Genomic DNA, 10,000 nt, shown 5'->3' with positions numbered 1-10,000 from the left:
ATAGGCGCGCTCAGACCCTAAAAGTCGGAGACAGATTTTGGCGCCAAAACCCAAGTGAACGACAGCGCGGGCCAGATGCTGAACCTCCCCCTCCTCCCCGCCCCCACGACCCCCACAAACCCGTCCCGATCCCCTGCACGGGTGGAAGCCCGCGCCAACCCGCCTTTTAAAAAATCGTTGGTACGAGAAAACAACACGTTGGACTTTCGGTACTTCTTCATTTCTAAATCTGATAGATGCTGGTTCATGAGAAAGCATGAACTTCTAATAATCATAAAACCGCAGAATGTATCCAGATGGGGTCGCGGCGGCGGAGAATCGAACACCAGCGGCCATTCATTGAGATCACCGCGTGACAGCTCGAGCAGGCAAATTCAGTCTTTAGAGAGCGGCTCTCTAGAGTCGTTAATCCCGTGTTGGGCGTCAAGGTGCAAACTGTCCCTCCTCCCTGCCACGCACGTGTCCGTCCCGTCATCCCCTTTCGGGCCACACAAACGCGATATCTCATGAACGGCTAACCATGTAGCTCATAATTAAGGCAGAAGTATTTGGGAAACCAATCCATTCGAAAGATTGGAACCGGCCTCCAAATGCTACTTTCGACGTCAGGGAACACATAACATCATATATTCTTTCTATACCTCAGGAGTAACTATAGAACAAATAAGGAATACACTTCTAGCTCATAAAAACACAGATCAGAGATTTGGAATTTCATCTAAAAGGACATCAGCAAAAACTGTGGCTATTGGACTAGAACAAGACCCTGGATTTGAATCTGAAATATGAATATATGCATAAACCCACATCGTGAGCACCAAGCCACACTGCAATCATGCTAAAATATTTATCCACGGGTTACGTGTCTCTTTTCGTCTGTTAGTTTGCACGTAATTGGAATTTGAATTATTCAACGACTTTTCCCTCTTTGCGATGCCATTTACAATCGGTCACACAAAAAAATATTCGTACAAAAATAAACATGAGAATACACGAAAATATAATTAAAACACAAACGGTAATTAAAATAATATGATAATGGCACTTATGATTCTTAACAAGTCCTGAAAATTACCTTGACACCCCGTCACCCGCTCGCCACTCTTCACATGCCAGGTGTTTCCTCTTTGACTCATTAACGTTAAAAGAGAGAGAGAGAGAGAGAGAGAGAGAGAGAGAGAGAGAGAGAGAGAGAGAGAGAGAGAGAGAGAGAGAGAGAGAGAGAGAGAGAGAGAGAGAGAGAGAGAGAGAGAGAGAGAGAGAGGGAGAGAGGGAGAGAGAGAGAGAGTAAAAGGGAGGGAGGGAGAGAGAGAGTAAAAGGGAGGGAGGGAAGGAGAGAGAGAGAGAGAAAGAGAGAGAGAGAGAGAGAGAGAGAGAGAGAGAGAGAGAGAGAGAGAGGGAGAGAGGGAGAGAGAGAGAGAGAGTAAAAGGGAGGGAGGGAGAGAGAGAGTAAAAGGGAGGGAGGGAAGGAGAGAGAGAGAGAGAGAGAGGGAGAGAGAGAGAGAGAGAGAGAGAGAGAGAGAGAGAGAGAGAGAGAGAGAGAGAGAGAGAGAGAGTAAAAGGGAGGGAGGGAGGGAGAGAGTAAAAAGGAGGGAGGGAGGGAGGGAGGGAGAGAGTAAAAGGGAAGGAGGGAAGGAGAGAGAGAGGGTGAGAGAGAGAGAGAGAGAGAGAGAGAGAGAGAGAGAGAGAGAGAGAGAGAGAGAGAGAGAGAGAGAGAGAGAGAGAGAGAAGGGAGAGGGAGGGAGGGAGAGAGTAAAAGGGAGGGAGGGAAGGAGAGAGAGAAGGTGAGAGAGAGGGTAAGAGAGAGAGAGAGAGAGAGAGAGAGAGAGAGAGAGAGAGAGAGAGAGAGAGAGAGAGAGAGAGAGAGAGAGAGAGAGTAAAAGGGGAGGGAGGGAGGAAGGGAGGGAGAGAGAGAGTAAAAGGGAGGGAGGGAGGGAGGGAGGGAAGGAGGGAGAGAGAGAGAGAGGAGGGAAGTGAGGGAGGGAGGGAGGGAGGAGAGAGATAAAGAGAGACCGGGACAAGAGAAAACCGGTGTGTTGAGTGTATGTGTATGTGTGTGTGGGGGGAGGGGGGTGTACCTTGCCCTGTTCGCCTTGTTAGATCCTCGAATGCAAACACACAGGATCTCCCTCTCATTTTAATTGATTGCTGACATATGGCAAACTCGTAACGAACTGCAGCGATGTCGTTGGAGCTTTTATCCGAGCCCACAGCAGCTGCCGTGGATTAAGGGAACACTCCAAACTGGGATGCAAATGCCTTAATCTGAGACAACTCAGAATTACAACCCATTTAACCTTTGAAATGCACAGTAATTACGCTGACCACTCCACTGCCCACGTGCACGCACACAGACACAGACACAGACACAGACACAGACACAGACACAGACACACACACACACACATACACACATCTATCAATTTGTATATGCGCTTATACATACTTACAATCATACATATGCATACGTGTATACATACACACATACGTACACATACGCGCACGCATAGACAAATATATAGGCACACACATACAAGTATCTACCTTCAAGCCACCAACTGGAATCAAGTGATGCCACGCCGGTCCTTAGATCCATGCCCTACCCCCTCCCCCCGTCGGCCTGCACACCTGGCCTGGACCCTAGTCTGACACCTGCTACACCTTCACCCCCTCCCAGCTACCGACTGTTTGGCGTTCCGTCCGTCCATCTGTCTGTCTGTCGGCATGCTTGCACCTCTATTCTATAGGAATGCTATCAAAAAAATCCCTCTGCAACGTGGCCCAACCTCCGTCAGGGCCGCTCAACAAAGGGCACATACAAGCCACGTCCACGAAGATTACCTGTCGGGGAAGCCCTAGATGGCCGCAGTGGAAATGTAAACCAATGACCGTGAAACCCTGGAAGTGTGAGCGTTATCATTCCTAAAGCCCTCGCCGTGTCACGACTGCTGCTTGCACTGCGCGGCGCTCCACCAATCTCCATCTATATCTCCCACATCTCTCTCTCGATCCCTTTTACTCTCTCTTTCTTTCTATCTTTCTCTTTCTCTTTCTCTCTTTCTCCCCCCCCCCTCTCTCTCTCTCTCTCTCTCTCTCTCTCTCTCTCTCTCTCTCTCTCTCTCTCTCTCTCTCTCTCTCTCTCTCTCTCTCTCTCTCTCTCTCTCTCTCTCTCTCTCTCTCCTCCCTGTACTTAAACTTACACGTACACACGCATATGCATATACACACACATGCATAAATGCACACGCGCGCGCGCATACACACACACACACACACACACACACACACACACACACACACACACACACACACACACACACACACACACACACACACACACACACACACACACACACACACACACACCCACACACTCTCTCTCTCTCTCTCTCTCTCTCTCTCTCTCTCTCTCTCTCTCTCTCTCTCTCTCTCTCTCTCTCTCTCTCTCTCTCCCTCTCTCTAAAACCTGGTTTCCTGACCTAAAGGCCAGAACAGTAATAGCATGACTCCATGGCCATGTCAGAACCAACAACACAGACCTTCATCTGAGGTCAGTGGATGTCAGAGGTCGGGAGGGTTAGAGGAGGTCCTCAGATGACCTCTTGACCTCGCGAATAAAGGCAACAGGACGACTGATGTCGGCCTATTCAGCTCATTTACGTAGACTTCTGCGTACCCCAATATTGCCGTAATCTATTATTATACCTTTACACATTCCTACGGAACAGCCCGAGTTATATTATGCAATTAACGCAAATGCAAGTGATCGGTTCACCATGAGAATGATCAACGCTGGCATTCCTGCAGAGATAAAGCCTTATCAGTGATGCAGGTGTGAGGAGTGTTAAAATAAAGTAGTTTAGAACCATATGAAAAGCATGGCAACGTTGTTAACACATCTGGGTCAGCAGCTGTGATGATGGAGGACAAGAAACACCTGTCCAAAAAATGATATTTTTGATATACCACTTCTGTTGAAAGATGACGAGTGACAGAGCGGACACTGGTAAGGCCGAGAGGAGGCAAACCAGGAGATAGTAACATTGCAACATTTGTTTCTAGCTTGAATTGAAAGCACATCCTAAAGGTAGTGATTCACTATCATTCATTCACTCCATGGCCTTCCCTATCGAATGTATTCTGCAATCATCTGAAGTAAGGCGAAGGAACGCCAAACAAAAACATGTAGCTTAGTATTCATCCGCTTCCCCAAAGAAGTGCCTTTGCCCTCTCAGCTTACCCTATTGAACATGTAACTGACACCGAGGCAGGAAGGCGTGGCCCGGTCTTTTGCGCCGATAGTAGCTTAGAAAACAGACTATAGTGAACTTGGAATTCAAAAAAGCATTCACCCACTTTATCGTATCGTAACGCTAATTCCCTTCTCTCACTGGCATATTTGTGCCGCATATCACCACTGGATTACCCTGTTATCGTGCCGCATATCTCTGTCAAAAGCAAGTCAAGGGCGGCTCCTACATCAAACCTTGGGTATACAACACTCCCCCCCCTACCTCCCCTTCTTCAACCCCAATCTCAATCCTACGCCTAGACGCCCACCGACCTTGGGGAATCGTGACGCAATGCTCGTGACGCTATGTTCAAGGGGAAAAGAGAAGGGGGAGGGGGGAGGGGGTAGACGGGAAGGAGGCTATGCCATAAAACGCTTGCCATTCTCTCCTCTCTCCTCTCTCTCTCTCTCCTCTCTCCCTCTCCCTCTCCCTCTCCCCTCTCCCTCTCCCTCTCCCTCTCCCTCTCCTCTTCTCTCCCTCTCCCTCTCCCTCTCCCTCTCCCTCTCCTCTCCTCTCTCTCCTCTGTCTCCCCTCTCCTCTCCTCTCTCCTTCTATCCCTCCTCCCTCTCCTCTCCTCTCCTCTCTCCCTCTCCCTCCTCCCCTCCTTTTCCCTTCCTCCCACTCCACTCCACTTCTCTCTCTCTCCTTTATCTCTTTCTTCTTATTCTTCCCCTCTCTAATGGCCATACCTTGCATCTCTCTCTCTTCCTCTTCCTTTCTCTCCTTTCTCATTCTATTCTTCTCAACCTCACCCTCCCTCCTCTTGACCATCTCCCAGCCTCCAGTTGGTTCAAACGGCGCCGCCCTTTTATGCTCCGAGACGAGAGGGCGAGGCGTGTTACGTCCTCCTGGCCAATTCTCTCTTGTGTGTGTGCCTCGGTCTCTGTTTCTTTTTCTCCCTGCCTGCCTGTTTCTGTGTCTGTATCTGTGTCTCTCAGACGACTGTTCAGTCTGTTCAGCCTCTGTTCACTCCGGACCAATGGCGCGCTGCCCCGCCTCCGCGTATTGTTGGAGGCACCTGGAATTGTCGGGTAATAAATATAGAGCCAGAATTACAACACCCGGCCAGTTGTACAGATTCAATATACATGTCGCTTTTGTTGCCACATTTTCCACACTTCCTTGCCTCGTTCACTGGACAACAAACGTACGAGACAAGGGTGCCTCGAATCCTCGACTTGTGTCAAATTTATTTTCTGCTAAACTTTAAAACAGACGAATTATCGATTCCATTATCTGACTATTTTCGATCAAGGCCAATCTACATCAAGTCTAAATGCCAATATCAGTTTCCCCTCAGCTTCCCCTCTCTCTCTCTCTCCAACTTCTATCTTCCACCCCCTACCCTCACCCTTCCCTCTTCCGCCACTAACCTTAACCTTCCTTTCCCATACTTTCTCCATTCTCCTTTCCCTCCACCATTACCCTCCCCTCTACCCTCATCACATTTCCCTCTCACTCCCCATCATCTTCCACCCTTACTTCTCCATCCTTACCCTCAACTTCTCACTTCATCTTCTACCTTGCCCTCTCCTCCCTTCATCTTCCATCGTTCCTTTCCCTCCCACTTCATCTTCCAACTTTTCCTCTCCATCCTTTCCCTCCACCTTCCCCTTCATCTTCCATCCTCCATCTTTTTCTTCCCCTCCCCTTCATCCTCATCCCTTCTCTATCCATCCTTCTCCTCCTTTCTCCCTTCATCTTCCACCCTACCATCTCCCCCTAACCCTCCCCTCCCTCCCCCTCACAACACTTGGCGGCACCAGCAATGCACACACGTTGCATCCTCAACAAACTGGGTCGAGCCGTAACTCGTCGATCTGCCCCAATCAAGTCATAGGAAAATCGTTCATATTCCAAGGACAAAGAGTCGAATTTTGTTTGATCGGTCGTTTAGGCCTACCTGAATAGGCACAAAGCTCACTTTCAAAAGAAAGGATCTCCTTCGGGTTCCTGTGGCCCTTGATCTCAGGCATCGGCATGTATATCCTGTATATAACATGATACAACCTAGTACAATATGGTATTAAAATCACATAATGCATTCGTACAACTACAAGCACATGCATTTAGGCTATACGTTTATACATTCACAAATACATGCCTTTAAGCTATGCATCTCTATATCCACAAATACATACCTTTAGGGTATATATTCACACATCCACAAACACATACATTTAAGCTATCCATTTATACATACACAAATACGGTACATACATTTAGGTTATGCATTTAGACCTCCACACATACATACATCTATTTGTAAATCCATAAATACAAGCACATATGCACACAGACATCCTCACACAGCCACAGTCTCTCAATCACGCAAACAAAAAATGTTACTCCATTTCATTTCGCCAGAACACGCGTGGGCGATACGGGGCGCAGTAGATCGCCACTTCACTCCGCCCGATTGCCTCACACCCGGCGCGAAGAGACTCCTGAGATACACAGCGCGAAGGCGGAGGAAGGAAGGGAGGGAGGGAGGGAGGGAAGGGAGGGAGGGAAGAAGGGGGTGGTGGAGGAAGGGAGAGGAGGAAGGGAAAGAGTGGAGGGAGGGAGAGGAGGAAGGGAAAGAGTGGAGGGGTGGAGGGAGGGGAGGAAAGGGAAAGAGTGGAGGAAAGAAAGGAGGGAGGAAAGGAGGGAGAGGAGGTGAGGTGAGGGGCGAAGAGCGGAGAGGAAGGAGCAGGAGGAGGAGAAGAGAGGGAGGAGGAGGAGGAGAAGGAGGAAGAAGAGAAAGAGGAAGAGGAGGAGGAGGAGGAGGAGGAGGAGGAGGAGGAGGAGGAGGAGGAGGAGGAGAAGGAGGAAGAAGAGAAAGAGGAAGAGGAGGAGGAAGAGGAAGAGGAAAGGGAGGAAGAGGAAGAGGAAAGGGAGGAGGAGGAGGAGTAAGAGGAAAGGAAGGAGAAGGAGGAGGAGGAGGAGGAGAGGGAGGAGGAGGAGGATAAGGAGAAATCGCCGTGGTCGGGAAACAGGAGCAACACGCGGGGGAGGACCAGCCGCGGGAAGGGAAAGCTGCCACCGGCGTCAGGATGTAACTTCCGCAGGTGGTCAGCTATCGATTCTCGTCTACGCCAATGTGCGTGTCTGGTGTTAATGGCGGTGTTGCCACACTCGTGCACCTAGAGGGCCCATCTTAACTCTTAAAATAAATAGAGTCGGAACTTTTACGGTTCACGGCATGGACGTAGCCATTAGATTCTACTTCCATCTTTGCTGGCGCACTAGTATTCGAAAAAATGTTTTTTTTCAACATTGAGCAAGTTAGGTGATATCGAATAATCGTCATACCAGTGCCAATCATGACAAGGATTCAAATATCAATTTGACACATTCATCAACCAAACCAAGAATATGAGTTGATCCACCTCCACGAACAATCCATCATGATATTATCCTCCTTAGCCCCCCCCCCCCATCCCATCCCACCCCACCGCAACCTCCCAGCAGTCTTGGCACTTGCCACACGAGACGAGGCGCACGCAGTGTCAACAAACACCCTTGCTTAGCACAACAACCGACACAAACAGCCCGTATGAGTAGCACAGCCACCACGTGTGGCGGAGCTCGGCCCGGACAAAGCGTCAACATAACGTCTTACGCGGCACAAAATAGGCCTGCCTTTTTTCCACGTCTCCTTTTAATGAAAGACGTCGCTTTCAACAATAGCTACGGCACCTGATAACGCTGTCCTAGTATTCCTCGAATCTTACGTCAATGTTCATCGCGACAGGAGCATACCTAGAAGATAACCGTCCACCCCCCCCCCTCCAGGCTGATAACAACTCCCTCCCCCCCTCCATACCGCCCACACCCACAACAATTAACCGCATTGTTCTCGCGACGGCCCTGACCTTATCCCTTATCTACCGCCATCACGGGGGGAGGGGGTGACAGAGGGGTGGAGAGAAGGAATGTCTCCAGCCAATGGATATGTTATCACCAGATACGTCAAAGGAACGGGGAATGCCCCTTCCATCTCCCTATTGGTAACTGACCCCCTCCATCTAGGGGGAAAGAGCACTTGGATCGAACGCGAAGCCAGCGGAGGCGTCCATATCTACTAAACATGTTTCTACTGAGGTTAAAGTAAACATTCTACTCCCAACACTCACCTGCAGAGAAGACCAGTCGTGCCCAACGCAACATCAACTGCAATGGCCAAGGACTTCCAAGAACAAAAAAGAAATAATTGCAACTGCCATAACATCCCGCCAAACGAGCAATGGTCGATCATTATGCAAAGCACGCTAAAGCAACGTTACATTATTTCGCGATACCTACCAGCGTAGCGTAGATGACAGGTCCATGCTAATGCATTACAACCAACAAAACAACGCACACGATTTCCGAGTTTAAAAATAGCTTGCCAATCTATGTCCTTCTGAATCCCACGTGGAGGGAGACCCCGGAGGCACACCGGGATCACCGCAAGGGAAGGATTCACGAAATGATAAACAGCCCCCCCCCCCCCATGCCCTGTCATCACTGCCCTCCTTTCCCTGCTGAACATTTCCCGCCTCCTAACACGACAAGGCCTTTGTCGTCGGCCGGAGAATGCATGACGAATTCGCTTGAGGCGGCCGCCACACCCCCGCATGATCGATATCGCTGGGGGACAACGCCACACACAGACACTCACTCACGCACTCGTACACGCACACACAAACATAAAACCACTCACGTGTACGCCCACGCACGCACATACACACTCTTTCTCTCTTTCTTTCTTTTTTCTCTCTTCCTTTCTTTCTTTCTTTCTTTCTTTCTTTCTTTCTTTCTTTCTTTCTTTCTTTCTTTCTTTCTTTCTTTCTTTCTTTCTTTCTTTCTTTCTCTCTCTCTCTCTCTCTCTCTCTCTCTCTCTCTCTCTCTCTCTCCCTCCAAAAGTCCACGCGTGTTTACGTGTCCTGGTGACAAGGCTAGCCCCCTGAGCACTCTACCTTCCCCGAATGCCAATGATGATGATTCCTCGCCATCAACTGCATCTCGTTATGGGTCTACTGGCGATCTCTCGGACCTTCCAGAGGCTATGGAGACTTTCTATCAGTAACTAGTTCCAAAGGTTGACAGGCGTGCGGACTGAGTTGATCATGACATATCTTATCAATGTTTATGTTTATCAACCTAATTCCATTCCCCTCCGCTTCAGTCCACTTCCTTCCCGTGATATAAACAGGCAACGCCGTATGTGACTGACCCCATTCCCACCCATAAACGCCAACGAGAAGCTACCTTCTCCCCGCGACCCTGACCCATCACCAGTTGAACGCAGAGGCGAAGTGAAAAAGAAAAAGGTGTAAATCCCCCCCCCCTCCATTTACTTAGAATAATTCGCCACCCCGCCAGCGTCAGTCTACAAAGCGCTCGTTACTGATCAAAGGGGATAGCACTACGATGTTGACTCCCTGCCCAGCCTTCCGTGGGGTCCTTGAGTGCTCAGGCGTGTGTATCAAGCACACGGGCCGAGGCATGTACACGCTCACTCGACCGCATCCGTACCCTGCAGATGGAACTACTGACACAATTACAGCATCAAAGGAACAACAGGACTTGCGCAACGCCGGGCAAAAAAAAGGAAAGGAGAAAAGAAATCAGTCTCTTCCAAAGGCAGTGGCTCGGAAATATGCTGGGAAGTGGGATGCTAACCTCAGGCACGGTGTCTTTAATGCGGGAATGATTTTCATACACACATTCCATTATTACAA

General features: G+C 49.4%; 1 protein-coding gene across 3 annotated transcripts in view; it reads right to left on the bottom strand.

Annotated features, from left to right (window-relative positions):
* Positions 1-10,000, bottom strand: part of LOC147468930 (partitioning defective 3 homolog) — a 233,653-nt gene that overhangs the window by 222,533 nt on the left and 1,120 nt on the right. The window lies entirely within an intron of this gene.

Source organism: Penaeus japonicus, unplaced genomic scaffold (genome assembly GCF_977035675.1).
Source record: "Penaeus japonicus unplaced genomic scaffold, GWHDUDI00000001_assembly GWHDUDI00000025, whole genome shotgun sequence".
NCBI classification, from domain to species: Eukaryota; Metazoa; Arthropoda; class Malacostraca; order Decapoda; family Penaeidae; genus Penaeus; species Penaeus japonicus.
The sequence above is the reverse complement of the archived record's forward strand: the minus strand, read 5'-3'. Positions and strand labels throughout refer to the sequence as shown.